Source organism: Polyergus mexicanus, unplaced genomic scaffold, assembly GCF_030449975.1.
Source record: "Polyergus mexicanus isolate NDT 795.1 unplaced genomic scaffold, iyPolMexi1.0 SCAF_17, whole genome shotgun sequence".
NCBI classification, from domain to species: domain Eukaryota; kingdom Metazoa; phylum Arthropoda; class Insecta; order Hymenoptera; family Formicidae; genus Polyergus; species Polyergus mexicanus.
In genome coordinates, this window is record NW_027223337.1 from 6,162,964 (window position 1) to 6,177,243 (window position 14,280).

The window sequence follows — 14,280 nt, forward strand, 5'->3', positions numbered from 1 at the left end:
CGCAATCGCGCAATCCGATCTACTGGCTCCTCCATGTAACTAACCAGGGCTTCGCGTTGTTGCTTCGTCCATTAATTTCGCATCGTGACATTTGATTGCGGCAAAACGCGACGCAACGGTTATGATACACGGCACGATGCGCGATGTGTTGCATTTACAAATTTCACTCGACGCGATTGCTCGCGCAAATGTCCTTCCTCTCCGTGCTCCACATGCTTTCGCCCCCATCCTCTCCGTCAGAGAATCGGCACAATGCTAATCATTATTCCAAACGGATAATGCAAACGCGCTATTTAATTAAAAACATATTTGTGCTCGCCCGATCGTCATTATTACGTGCCGACATATATCGCGCGATATCGTATCCCGTCGTTACGCAAAATCCGCAGCTGATTGCACTAATTAGACGTGATTGCGCGCACGGGGATGGACACATTTATTACATTTGTTCCGCGAATAAGTTTTCAATTTCGCGTACGTCTCCGCGCTAACGTAACTTGCGCGTAATCGGGCGCTCGTTAATTACATGCCCCCCCGCGCGCGCTCGTACAGTTATTCGCGACATGTATCATGCGACATGTTCAAAGAGAATAACGTATAAAACACAATGCAAGATTAATAATTGTTATAACCTGCTTTATAACGTTCGTTTTATATGCCTTGGTCAATATATCAATTGACTCGACAAAATTTATTTGATAATGCAGATATTTTATAACTTGTGATTTATTAATCCGGAAATGTCGCTTTTAGAGAAAACAAAATTTTACAGTCCAAAATTTACGATATTTTAATTTTTTAACATGAAATCTTTAGCTGAAAAATTAAACTATCGTAAATTTTGTACTCTAAAATTTTGTACTCTGAAATCCTTGTTACATTTCATTGAGATGGATAGACGAACCGTCTATCTATCTCAATGAAATGTAACAAGGATTATTTGCTATACTCGACAGCATCGCTGTCATTCGCGCGCTATCGTCGCTTTCTGTGGAAGTGACCATCGGCTAACAGCGCGTATGTGGAGGTGATGTTTAACGACAAATTTAAGTTCATTATCCCCCGCGGCCGGCATTATCGGCGGACGCGTACTACGCGACACGAATTCTCGCGTAATTAGGGATACGTGCCGCATCGCGTTCCCATAATTAGCGAGACGCGATAGGAAATCGGGAGCGATTTTATGGCACACGCCGCGCACCTATCGTTCACGCACAGAGCGAATCGATAACGCGCCGCAGATTTAAAAAATCTCTTTCCTATCTCATCGTAAAAATTCATAACTCGCCGCTTTTCTCGCTATTCTATTGAATTTGCCGCTTCTCGTTGAATTTCCGATCACGCGCATTGCAAGATCCCGATCCGATCCGAGGCGAGTATAAACAGTGAAATGGATGGTTCTTGCTCAGATATATATGTAGATATAGATTATAGATAATCCAAATCGATTTAAATTTCTCATTTTATTCGAGGGGCACGGTAATACATGAAATATATTAATTTTCTTACGAATGCGTGACGTTTTACGGCCGAAAACATACGTTATTTAATATTTGACTAATCAAAGATATACTATTCAATACCGTTAAATTATCGAATGCATTTATTGAACGTGTCAGCTATTTTGTATCCTATTTTATCTCATTAAATCAATGGAGAATAGAAGGCAGTATTGAATCAGAAATTCAGTTTATCAGCTCGTAATATCGAATAAAGTCATTAGCAACTTCTTTGCGAACGATACAGCCTCACAACGGGCATTACTTATTTGATTACACATTCGTAAACGGATATTAATTATATGCTCTCCATCTATTTATTTGCGCAAACAGTTTCTTTATCGATTATAATAGATGGTATCGACATTATACGATACACGGTAAGCGATACTCGCGAGATTCGATTTATCAAATTCGAGCATGCCCGGCAGCCTCTATGTCGTTCGCTCCTAGGGGCAAACATTGTCCGCAAACCTCACGGGCTCCGGTAAATATGCGCGCGAACCGGCCAGGTCAACGATGTATATCCCCGCCGCCGCCGCCGCCGCAGTCGAAACGGTAATGGAGTCCGGCGGCGGTATTGAGTTAAGTTACATACGCGTACAATTCCGTGTAAATAGCTAGTAACGTTCGCGCATACATCATTTCGAGCAGCTACCGGATAGTTTATACGCGCGCTACGCACGGTCGATGGGTTAGGCGCGGCCGCGGAAATTATTGACCGCGAGCGCGTAATCGTTGTACTTTTGTATACCGTGTATTTCCTTCACGCTGCGGGGAATTAACGACGGTGAATGCTGACCTAACGAGACGCGTTACATTAAATATCTCGCCCGCGGTAACGCGCGCACGTTTGTTATTCCGTCGGCGAATGGTTATACGCGAGATATAATGAGGAAAGTTCGGGCGGCATCGTGAACGTTAATTTCAAACTCGTTTTTACAGATTCTATCTATCGATATTCATGTCAGCGAATAGTTATAAAAGTGTATAATTATTGTAGATATGTATTTTAATCTTTATTTATTTTCTTATAAATTTTAAATTGATTGAAATTAGTTATTGTTAATAAGCTTCTAAATAATATGCAACCATTTATCTATCGCCTTTTCGAATCGATGATGCATGTAATAAGAGCTTGAAAAACGATGTATATATAAAAAAATCGAAAAGAGATTTTAATATTTTGATTAAATAAACCGCTATTACAAATGAATATTAATTTAGAATCGAACAAATATTAACAGTTTATATAAATTAAATAATAATTTATTAAATTAATGCACATGCATTTAATACTTGAAAATACTGTGACGTATAAATATAAATCTGCTTATGTAATGCTTATATAAATGTATTCGTAAAATTGTGGAGTATATTGCGTTGTATGAAAGCCGGAAAGCAAACGCGTCGAGCGATAAAAAAGAACAATAAAGCGTTAATTACTACTTTCTACTACATCAAAACGATCAAAGTCTTATTAATTATTTGAACTTTACACTGAACGATTAGATTGTGTCTATTGCAATAATTCCGAGCATACGTACGCGTATATAAAACGTCGAGTAAAACATTACAGCGTATTAAAAGCGAATTAAGGTAAGCGGAGAGCAGCGAGTTATAATAGTACAGTAACGCTGAGCAAATGACATTAGATGGTAAATCGGATTTTAAATTAAAGGCTCTCCTTCGTTAAATCGTTCCCATACATCGATCTATTCTGTTAACTTTTCTGATCTCGGAACCAATTATATTTTCTCTAGTTTTTAAGCATAACCTTCTCGCTATCAAGTCATGTGTATCGAATAAAATTTAAAGTTTACATTTTATTTTCTACATGTAAGTATTCAAAAAATTTTCCTTAATTATATTGTAGAATTCTATATAATATATAAAATATAATATGATATATATATATATATATATATATATATAGTTCCTAATGTGTTGGAAATTTTATATGACAAGTATGAAAAGAAACTTCAAAAATGAAAATAATTATCTTTTATTATATTCGGCCTTTCTAATAAATTACTTATTAAACTAAACAATTTAAACCATATCTCTTCGTAAAACAGTACTTTGTGTATTATTCTAAAACTATAGATTTGCACATTATAATTGAAGAAAAAGTCACAATCGAGCAAAAAGATGAATACGATTCAACCTCCAATTTCATTTGCCGCTACTTCACTTGGCGCATATGTTCACAATCAGATTAAGAAAACAGACACGCGTTGCTTCTGCTGAAACTTGGTTGTTTTACGTAATTTTAGTCTTGACGGCGCATTATGGTAGCCCAACGAAAACAGCAATCTTACGGGTTATAGCAGCAGGGGGTAGCGTTCCAGTGGCTAGCGTTAGCGTACGGTGCACCTAAATATAGTAGCGTACCAACGAACAATATATTACGCCGACTTGCCTATATACTAGACGACACGACGACGACGACCACGGCGTCTGGATAAAATAAATAGCCCGGACTTTCCTCGCAACGTGATATATCGCCCGTTAATTGCACGTTACCGCGAATACCGGCGATGTTTTCAATTTATATCGACGAACAATCTCTCTCGCCAGAAAGAGCGCGGATGCGGATTATAAGAATAGCATCGATAACATATTGTTGAAGATAGTGGCGCATATATCTTTAAAAGAAAATAATAATCCGTTATGAAGACAGGGATATATATTTCAATACATTGTCTAAATACTGATCAATATCTGCGTATTTTATATGTTATAAAAAAACTAATATACAATATTTAAATATTTTTTTAATTTTCAAATTATCGATAAAAAACGCGATATCGTCAGCTTCTATCGTGTTGTCATAGAGATCGAAAGTTATACCGATGATTATGAATTAATATGAAAGATATAACTTTTAATTTGAATTATAATCATGTACCATATATCGTGATGTGACAGATTATACTTGATCATAACATGGAAAAGATTTCTTCCAACTAATCAATAATTAATGTTATTCAAAATATTACAAGAAGAGATATTATAAGAGATTTCATTTAGATCAAATTCGATCGAAACTCGATATAGAATTTTTATGTAAAAATCTAATATTCAAATGTAAATAACTCGGTGTTTAAAATTAAAATAAATATGACCATGTAGACACGAAGAAAAAAAGATGAGAAAAGATATATAAAGTACATAAATATATAATATTATTAATAATACCGGTTGGCGATTAGAATCGCGAAAATGACATATATATAATAGTTTTCCACACGTGAAGAGATATTGTATTTACAATTAGATACTATGTTAGCATAATTATCCGACAACGAGAGAAGATATCTGACATAATAATAATATACCTAATCGCCGATGAAGCGTATCCGTATGTACGGCGGATAATCCGTACATACGAAAGCCTGGATATCTAACGACTTAACGAGCATTATCTAACGGCCGGCAGGGCCGGCCTATTAAAATGATTTATTCGCGACGACTGCATTACGCCGCGCTTAAGTCTTCATCAGATAAAAAGTATCCGACACACCGCGTTATATCATGCATAGTATACTCGCGTTAGCGTGAACTGCGCGAACGAGCCCGTGTATATCGAATAAGTGGTATCGATGCACGAATATAAATTATAAACGGCGTACACACACGCACGTGGGGCGAGTTAATCGCGCTCTCGCGCGTGTTTGTGAATGTACCGCATGTGCGTGAGGGGATTTAAACGATAGCTCCGATAAAACGGGAATAATAAACGCGAGAAGTTGCACTCCGCGGCGAAGCTGTCGCTACCAATCTATCGACTTTTGCCTTCGTCTTCTTCTTCGTTCGAACGTGCAGTAAAGAACATTCATTAATCCGGCTCTTCATTCCTCTCTCTTCTCTGTCTTTTTCTCTTGCGTAAATAAGGATATTAGCGATACTTGGGCAAATTGAACGTGTGCATACATGTTGCTTTTGAAAATGAACATTTGTGGTATCGTTAGTTTATCTTCGATGTTACTTGAAAGAAAATCGCGGAAATTGCGCAATTACAAAGTGCTTTTAAGTTACGAAATTTGTTTCGAAACACTGCGAAGAACTTTTCATATAATCCGTTGCTTTCAGCGATATGTTTTTGAAATAAATGTCACGAGTTAGCTTTGCAGGAGACCTTTCATTCTTTGAACTTGCTGTACGCATATAAAACACCACGTGTTTATTATTTCACACATATACACAAGCTACTTTATAAGATATACTTGAACCTCATGAAAATCGGGGAACGTCAGAGTTTTTTTTTTGTTAGCTGAACGAGAGTTTATATTCGCTCTCTTTCCGTTTTCTTCGCTCGCACGGGTAGATACACCTTCCATTTTTCACTCGCCCTGTCCTTTTTGCTTCATACTACGCCAGTAGATGTTCAATCTTCCTTCTATCCTTTGCCGCGTCATCTCTCTTCTTGCTCGTCGTTTCTCCTTCCTACCGATTATGCACTAGATGTGTATTGAGATCGTCTTCCACGCTTCGTTTTTTCTCGCGCGCTTTTTCGTCTCTCTCTCTCTCTCTCTCTCTCTCTCTCTCTCTCTCTCTCTCTTCTCTGTCTCTCTTTTTCCTGCGGCAAAGTGGAAGTAAATATACGCTATCGTTGCTCCAACGATTTACCATCTTCGTCTATCGCTTTCCATAGCAGTTAGACTGTCCCTCAAATTCTCCCTCTTTTTCTACGCGACTCGACTCGACCCGACTCGCCTTCTCTCTTTTCCACTCGAACTCCCTCTTTTCCCGTTCCCCACAAACCATTCTCCATCTCTTTCCATTGTCCCAGAGTTCTTCTTCTTTTCGTCTATAGGGTGACTAGAAAACTTTTGTTTTAATATATTCACACATTTGTAAATCGATTAACATTTCTATTATTTGTTACAATTTTCTAATATTCATTATTAAACGGTAATAAAATTGTAAATAAAAACTTGAAATTCGCTTGAATTTAAGCGAATACGAGCTTTCTACCAGACTGCATGTTTAAAATCTATTTTGTAAAAAGTCTATATCTTTTATAATTTCTTTTGTGTTATGATATTTAATGAAGAAAGCATCAATAACAAATGTATAAAAGAATATATCTAATATCTGAAATGTGTGTAAAATTAATATTGTATATCGGGACACCCTGTGTACATCTTTCTGGTGCTATATACTGGTGTTGGTATATTTTCTCCGTCCGCGTCCAACCAATTCTCTCTCGGATTCTCTCCCTTTCGAGACGGGACGGAATATACATATATTCACAGTTCGTCCTTCTTCAGTCTGCATTTCCTGCACTGCTTCTCGCTTCTTTTCCCTTTCTCTCCCTTTCCCCATCTCGGTCTTTTCAAAGCTCTATAGGAGAGAAATATATTTTCGTCCATCGCGCGCGAAACCACCATCGCCGACTCTCCCCCCGTCCGTCTCATCTAATACGCTGCTCTCCTCTTATTCGCGCACACTCATACATTTTCCCCGCCGCTCTTATTCACTGCATCCGATCTGAGGTCCGCCCGTCCGCCACGGAGCCCGATTTTCGCCGTAGAGCACACATGGATGCGTTTAGAGGAACGACCTCGGCGGAACAAAGAGAGCGCGATTGAGAAGAAAAGGTAACACAGCTCCAAACCAAAGTATCAGTGTATCATTAGAGGAAAGGAGAAGCATGATCCGCACACATTTCGCATCTCGCCGAGAATGTTTGTACGAGCCGAGCAAGTTAATGGAATGGTTCATTCTTTCCTCATACGAGGCGTTCCGGGTATCAAGAGTAAATTTTGCAAAAAGGAATTACATTCTCGATTCGAATAGATTTGCGACGTATTGTGTACGCGTGTGAATTATAATAATATAATTGTCTTTCGCGTTCTTAATACAACGTTAAGTATGGGGGTTTTATTTTATCTTGTAAATGATCCAGTGTTCACTCGGAATGAGTGATGTTTTATCTTTAGTATTACATTCGTGTATCTGAATTATGGATTTTCGTGTGTAACAATTGAATATGTGTTGTCCTTTGGAAGAGGGGAAAAGGTACAATGGCACATCAAACATTTTTTTTATGGAAATTATCATGAATAAAATATTGCCAAAATTTTGATAGCACTTTTGTATATTTTTAAATTTAATAAGTTATTTATTTAGATAATAAAATTAATTTTTTTTTTTTTTTTTTTTTTTTTAAGGGACTTTATACATAAAAATACGCCAAATTTGAATTTTTTAACAAATTCATTAAAAATTCGTCGGATTCAGACAGTTCTGTCATGTTTTCTTACAGATATGTAAGAATTCAAAGAACTCAAACGATTCCGGGATAATCGAATTTTATCATGCCCTTCGATGTTTTAAGAATATTTGATCAAAATATTTCAAGAATTCATGAAGATCATCGAGAATATTTGCCTAGGGTTATTATTGACATATCCATTAACATTTTATCTCGGTATTAATACTTAGTACTATTTTTGTAACATTCGGAGATAGATACTAAATGTCTTGGATAAAGCTTCTTGTATGACAGATGCGTCAACCACGAAAGCCATTAATGCGTCGCGTCGAATAACTACGTGTGCACCTGCATTCTCGGATGCAGGACGGTTGCGCTTACACAAAAGCGAAGTTATGGAGTCTCCATCCGGCGTGGGTACGGAAGCAAATCGAGAATTTCACGCTTATTTGCCGAAATGATCATGCCCCGACCACCGGCAGCCATCTCCCGCAGGAAAACACTGCCACTTTCAGTGATTACTCCATCGATCTGACCCCGCGGCGGCTTGCCTTATTGGCCGATACGTGCGCGCTTATTAAATGAGAGAGCGCGCACGCTTTTATAAGGATGGCAATGTGTAGCATCGCCGTTGGGGCTGATACAGAAAAGAGGGAGTTGCCACCCTATCCACTTTTTTTTTTTCTTTCTCTCGTACGACCCCACGAAAACGCGGTTACATCGGTACTCGGGGTGGTGAGAAATCCCGCGGCGACACTGATTCGTATGGGCCGAGTGTTTCATTGTGTACGCAACCATTAAGCATTCTATTTGACTTGACCCCACGTACAAAGCCACGTGAATCCATCCACCTACCCGCATTCGTCCTCTTTTTTTTTCCCTTTCGAATGATTTACATAAATTAAGTTTCCATGTATTTGCTCGTGTTCTCTTGTTAACCGCATCACGCGGTTAGAATGAACAAATTTTCCATGAACTTCTAAGATATTTTATTTTAAATTTAATTCAAATTCGATGGCGAAAGTTACACGAAGTTTCTTTCAGAATGCATGAATGTAATAAAAGAAAATAAATGAATAAAATAGAAATAAATTTCATTTTTTGAATAGGATAGTTTATTGAAAAATACTGTAAAACTTGAGGCAGTATTTTATTCGTGTAAAAAAGAAATTGTTCGATGATGAAAAATTGAGAAATTTTCTTCTTTTTTAAGAAATTACTGCTTCTAGATCTAATATCTATATAGATACTTAACGGCATCGATTGACAACGGGCTTCTTTTTTTTCTCTCCCTATATTGTCACGATGCGCACCCTCGTAACGTTCCCCGTACATTCGCCCCTGCCATATCTGCCGGCGCTCTCTTTGTTCCGCTCTTCGTCGCGCATATACTTCGCCGGCTTGTTCTTTTTTCCTCCTTGACGGCTCGCAGCCTCCGAAATGAACTGCACGAGGAGGAGGCTCGTGTTAAGGGTAAACGCGCGTAGAGGCATCTCTCTGACACTCCTCCCTCTCATCCATTAATAATAGCTTTAGAAATCCGTGCCTTTCTAACAGTCTCACGTCAAAACTAACACGGGGACCTGCCCCCAACTTTAAGCCACGCTACTAGCCTCTCAATTTATTCCCTGCATCGCGTATTGTATTAGATTGTGTTGTGTGTGCTCCTCCCTCATTTACTTAACGAAATCGGAACGAACTGCTTTAAAACCACATACAGTTTTATATCAACGAGTTATATTGTATTAGCACAATGATATAAATCCGATGCATTTTCATTATATGCATTTTTACGTCTTCGAACACATTTCCCATACATTTTGTAAACATGTCAAAATTTAAGTAGACGAATAATAATTAAAGGCATAGTGTAAAGCAAAATTAAATAATATTTTGCCCTGTTATAATTTTTAAGTATCATATTGTATTTTTAAGTAATTTTTACTATCGTATTTCTATTCAGTAACGCGCAAAAATGTAGAATATCCCTTGTCGTATTTTTTTAAAAATTATAAAGATATATGTTGAGGATATTACAGAAATACGACGAGCGATATCCTATCACGATTCTGGTACACTGAGAAATTGCTGAGATCTGTCAGACTTGTTGTGTATTCGTGGGATCAAATATATATATATAAAGCCGGATTCCTTCGTCTTGCTTAAAGAGGAATTTGTAGCAAAACAAGTTTCAAGATGAACAGGACGCGCTCAAATTATATACGGCGCAGCAGTTACTACCAAGAAGGCTATCTAATCAGAAAAGATAAAATAACGTTGAAATTAGCACGTAAAACCGATCCGATTTCATTTGACAATACCAGATAGCATTCCTGTTGATACTTTCGTAATTAACACCGTTATCTAAGTACAACATCTCCTTTAACCGGATGGTCGACACATCATTGACAATATTACTCAACGATAAATTTAATTAATAATAAAGTACAAATTAATAATATATTAATTTTGTTAGTTTTTTAATCTCAATATCTTGTAACTTTAGACTCATAGCTTTCATTAGCATTTTTTATTACTTAGAATTTTAATTTCATGATTATCGTTGAAAGATGATTTCAAAAATTTCTACAATTTATGTATAAATTATATTTAAATAATATAATTATCGAAATCTTTTTCAATTTATTTTATTTAATTATATATATTATTTTTTATAAATAATATATTTATAATATAAAAAAAGGGCATTTTCAAAATGTAAAAATAAAGATATTATATCATACATAGTGAGAGAAAGAGAGAGAATGCTTGATAATATATCTAAAAGTTTTTCAAATTCTCGGAGCTGATAGTCGATCGAAAAATTTACCGAAGCGGATCGTAATATATGATATCGTTATCAAGGACAATCGCGGAAACCGATGTCACCGGTGGTTATATCCTTCTCTCTGATGCAGAAGGGCATCGAGAAGGAAAAAGAGTGAGAGGACGTAACGAGTTTTCGATCGCCGCTTCCGGTTACATAGTGATCATCGCGCGTTCGCTGTCTGCTGTCGACGACGACGAGGACGAGAGGGAAAAGTTAAAACGAATCTCTCCTAATTGCCGTCCCCTTGTTCACTCTCTCGGGTCCGGCGTTGTTTGTCACCGACGATCCTTTCTCTTTCTCTCCGATGTCGAGAGTGAAAGATTGAGCGGACGGGTTCGCACCGAAACGATAAGGACGCTGATAGAATTCCATAAAGAAAAGAAGAGAGATCGAAAAAGTCGAGGGATAAAATGCGAGGGATTGAAAGATAAAGATGGAAGGTTTCGAGAGAGACAGCGGAATCGAAGAGGACGGAACGAAAGGGAAACGAGGGAGAAAGACAAAGAGGGATGAGAAAAAGGACAGTCCATACTGAAGAGCAGAAGATCGAAGCGAGACGAACGAAATTAAAGGGGGAAAGAGGAGCGACCAGAATGAGGGCAGAATTGAAGAAGAAAAGAGGGACAGGGCTAAGGGAGCGAGCGAGAGAACCTCGCCTTTGTCTCGCCGTGAAGAGTCCGCTTCGCGGTGAAGGAGTGCTTCTTCTCCACAGCTCCACGGCTTCTTCTCTTCGTGCTTCGTCGTGCTCTTTCAAGCTCCCTCGGCTTCTTTTCTCCTCTAGACCAGATCTGGCCGTGTAGCCTTCGAGGAAAGAGGACAAGAGGACGGAGGACGCCTGTGCGGAACCCTAGTTGTCGGCCAACGCCGGAAATTGACACCCGAGCTCCCCTAGTTTTCTGTCTGACCGAATTTCTTTTCATTTACACATCTGTTTCGTTCCGTATTTCGATTTGCAAAGAGACTTTTTTTACGCGAATTATTTATAGCAAACTATACTTTATCTTATTTAACGATAAAGAAGAGTATATCTGCGACGAGATTTATTAACGTGCTTCTATATTTTTATTTAGCTACAAGCATGTGTGCGCTTGCGATGAGAATTATCAATATCAAATAATAATAAAATTACATTCAATGATAAAGAAACACATCTATATTATTTTAAATAATAATTACGTAATAAAAATTTATTATATTCCGTATTAACGAAACGGATTTTTCAGTGCAGACCCGGCTTATTAATACGCTTCTATTATTATTTGCGTATATTCAATTGATTTATATCCGAGTATATATTATTTGTCACCCCGATATCTGTCTCTCTCTCTCTCTCTCTCTCTTAATGTAATAAATCGCTTATTTCTATCGATGATATTAAAAAACAAGAAGAATTCTTATTTTACACGATAATAATTCTTTAAAAAAATTATCACATTATTGTGACTAACATACATAGCAGTACATATTTATAAACATGCTATAAAAATTCTTTTTTATAGAAATTACATAATTTTTTCCTATAATAATTCAGATACATTAAATTAAATATTTGCAAACCAATTTAGATACCAACGATTTATGACAATTTGCCGACAATTCAGGCTATAAATATATATATATATATATGTGTGTGTATAAATGTATATAGATTGAACTTTTGGCAAATTAATATAATCGTCGAGCGATAAATTATATATAATATATTGTTTTCATTACGCAATGGATACTTAATGTCGCAATATGAGTATCGCGTGTAAAAAAATCGATCGTGAGAATCCACATTTCTCTCCTACGCGAGGCAATTGTGTCACGTGGCGCTGCGAGCACATGTCGACGGCCCTGACGCGAGCGGCGGACGCGACCGAGCGCGACCGAATAGTCCCGATCTCGGCGGAGGCCCTGTCGTAGCCATGTGTTGCGGTTCGTCGTGAGTGCTTTGTGACAAGGGAGGCGCGATTGTCTCTCTGTGCGTCTCTTTTTCGTCCGTCTCGCGCGTGTCTCGCGAAGATCCGCGGCCTTCGCGCGCGATTCTCACGTCGAGGCGAGAGGAGACGTCGTGACGCAAAACCGAAATCGAAGGCGACTCGATTCGAGACGCGGCGTCCGCTCCATCGCGCGGACGGCACCGTAGACGAAAACCACCCGGGTGTGTCCCGCTCTCGCGTGAGAGGAGAACGACCGACCGAAGCGAACGACAAACCAAGGAAAGTGCATATACGTGTGTATGTGTGTGTGTGTGTGTGTGTGTGTTGAGAGAAAGTGTGCGTTGTGCATGCTTCTCCTTCGCGACGACGGCGTCAATGATGACGACAACGACGACGACAAGTAGGAAGGAGTAGTTCACTCCGTTCGCTCAACTTTGCTTTGGCTGTCGGCGGCCGTGTTTCGCGTACACTTCAGCATCGTTTTTCGCGTGTGAGTGCTCCGAGGTGTCGAAAGAAACGAGGAGAAGTGGCGGATTGGTAGCAGTGTCGGTTCTACGAAGAACGACGGAAAGAGAAGGATATAAAGAGAGAGAGACAGAGAGAAAGATAGCGCAGCCCGGGCGACCCGTCCGTGGGATCGAGAGAGCAAACGCAACACGTAGAAAGCGCGCCGTAGAGACGGAGATAGAAGGTAAGATAGAGAGAGAGAAGGAGATAAAAAGTGTCGATCGTAGGTGCACTCGTCGGATTCTAGAAACGCGGTACAGCCGTATTTGTTTATGTGTCGCGCGACATTAGTGGATCGGCCGGAACGGGCAAACTTCAGGGCGTACTCTGGAGAGCCGCGGAAAAATATCGTCGCTTCGCATCGCGCGAGGATTCTTTCGTTTTCATTTCGAATCGTATAGTGTCATCGCGAGTGCTTGTTGCGTGCGTCCGTTACGCGCGCGTGTATATGTGTTTGCCGAGCGTAACGGCGGCGGAGAAGTAGTCGCATGATATATATATATATATATATAAAATACACACACGCGGCAGAGGAGAGGGAGCACCGAGCGAGCGAGAGAGAAGGTTAGACGAAGAGTGGCGCCACAGGAGAGAAGGGGGAGAGATAGGAGATCGTCGCGCGACGAGTAAACGGCAGAAAAAAAAGATCGGATTCGTGGTGTAAATAACGACGAGCTGCGCGTTGTTACTTCGCGGTCGCGTTCGATCGAGGTGTATTCGTCGCGGCGCGAGAACAACGAGTCCGGGACGAGTTCCTTTGCGGCTGCAGTGTGGTGTGTGTGTGTGTGTGTGTGTATGTATGTATGTGCATGTGTGCGTGAGAACAGGGTCGCGAGGTGAAGCTCGCAGCCAGCGGCAGCAGCGGTGACGGACGGTTGGATTATAAGCGACGAAAGGAAATACGCGTGTCGGAAGAATTATATATATATATATACACACACACACACACACACACACACACACACACACACAGATATATATATACATCGAGGGAAGCATACTGGGCGAAGCCCTGCGAAGGGAAGGGAGAAATTCCCCGCCGGTCACCGCGTTCGTGCGGATGTGTATGTGTATACATCTGCTCCCATCGACGCATTGTAGTAAGTGACTCCTCTTTTTGTACAATTTAAAAGTCGCTGAAAAGCTACATTAAACGTAATCTAGGGATTTGACGACATACTCTGAAATCGATTCTTCCATGTTAAATGTTTTATTGGTCGCCATCTTTGTTTATACCATCCTAATTCATAATTTTGAACTTTATATACTGTGTATGCCACTCATTCATACGTTGTA

At 39.2% G+C, this 14,280-nt stretch overlaps 1 protein-coding gene across 4 annotated transcripts in view; it reads left to right on the plus strand.

Moving 5' to 3' along the window:
* The window catches only part of LOC138940712 (zinc finger protein 608), a 189,384-nt gene that overhangs the window by 34,224 nt on the left and 140,880 nt on the right, over positions 1-14,280 (plus strand). The window contains exon 1 of one of the 4 annotated variants that reach the window (XM_070309837.1): positions 12,474-13,168. The exons of 2 other annotated variants lie outside the window; for them this stretch is intronic. The gene's annotated coding sequence lies outside the window, so the exon portion shown is untranslated. Of the gene's footprint in view, positions 1-12,473; positions 13,169-13,775; positions 14,085-14,280 lie in introns of those variants that run through there. One more of the 4 variants, XM_070309838.1, reaches the window with a different exon arrangement.